At 50.8% G+C, this 1467-nt stretch overlaps 1 pseudogene; it reads left to right on the top strand.

The window, feature by feature from the left end:
• Nucleotides 1-415: 415 nt before the first annotated feature.
• On the top strand, nucleotides 416-1192 carry LOC137750465 (syntaxin-binding protein 6 pseudogene; annotated as a pseudogene).
• Nucleotides 1193-1467: the final 275 nt, after the last annotated feature.

Below are 1467 nucleotides of genomic sequence, written 5' to 3'. Positions count from 1 at the left end.
AAAGCAATTAAAGAACATCTAAATAAATGGAAAGGCATGACATGTTTATAGATCAGAAGACTTAATATTATTAAAGTGACATTATTTCCCAAATTGATCTACAGATTAAACACATTCACATCAAAATTCCAGCTGAACCTTTCTGTCAGTGTTGCAGAATTCACAGGCTGATCCTAAAATCACATAGAAATACAAGGGATCCAGAATAACCAAATAATATTGAAAAAAAAAAGTTGGAGGATTTGCACTTCCCAGTTTCAAACACTGCAAAGCTACAGTGATCAAGACAGTGTGGGATTGGCATAAAGAAAGACATGTAGGGCCCAGGGCGCTGGGGCTCGCCCACGGCGGCACTGGGCATGCTCAGAGGCGGCCGCGCGGGCAGCTTCGCAGGCGCTAGCACTCGGCGGCGGGCGGGCGCGCGGCTGCAGCTGGAGCTCCAGCGCCCGGAGTTGGAGTTGCCGGGAGTTTCCCCCCGCTCCCCCTTGCGCGCGGCAGCTGGAGCCGGCGCGGCAGCCGCGAGCGGCGGCTAGCCAGCACCCGGGCGGGCCGAGCCTTGTCCGGAGCCCGGAGCCCCGCGCGGGGCAGCTCCCGGGGAGGAGCCTTGCGGGCTGGGACGCGTGCAGCGCACTGGCACTGCCGGGACACGAACCGGGCTGCAAGAAAACTCACTGCGTGCCCTGCTTGCTTGGTCAACAATGAGTGCCAAGTCTGCCATCAGCAAGGAAATTTTTGCACCTCTTGATGAAAGGATGCTGGGAGCTGTCCAAGTCAAGAGGAGGACAAAGAAAAAGATTCCTTTCTTGGCAACTGGAGGTCAAGGCGAATATTTAACTTAGACATCTGCCTGTCAGTGACAAACAAGAAACCCACACAGGCATCCATTACGAAGGTCAAGCAGTTTGAAGGCTCCACGTCGTTTGTGCGGAGATCACAGTGGATGCTTGAGCAGCTTCGCCAGGTTAATGGCATCGATCCTAATCGGGATTCTGCAGAGTTTGATTTGTTGTTTGAAAATGCTTTTGACCAGTGGGTAGCCAGCACGGCCTCAGAAAAATGCACCTTCTTCCAGATCCTCCACCACACCTGCCAGCGCTACCTCACAGACAGGAAGCCAGAGTTTATTAACTGCCAGTCCAAAATCATGGGAGGTACTGGATCAGCCCCCATGGAAGGTGAGGAAACAGACTGAAGCCCAGAGGGTAAGGTATTCATTCAAGGTCACACAGCTAGCAAGTACCAGGCTGCCCATGTTGAACAGAATTTGTTTTGGCCAGTAACATTGTAGAGGGTTTTCAAATTGTATCTATCAGGACTTGAAATTGTGGTTATTAAAGTAAAAAGCCCTCGCCTCCAACTGTAATAAAAGCAGAGAGCTGCCGATCATCGCTGGCTTATTGCCATACATACCAAAGACAGAGAACAAAATCAATTTTACCAAACTTAGAGGCACTTTAGGTGGTTAAC

Source organism: Eschrichtius robustus, chromosome 16 (genome assembly GCF_028021215.1).
Source record: "Eschrichtius robustus isolate mEscRob2 chromosome 16, mEscRob2.pri, whole genome shotgun sequence".
Lineage (NCBI taxonomy): Eukaryota > Metazoa > Chordata > Mammalia > Artiodactyla > Eschrichtiidae > Eschrichtius > Eschrichtius robustus.
Note: the sequence above shows the minus strand (reverse complement) of the source record. Positions and strands in the feature narration are given on the sequence as shown.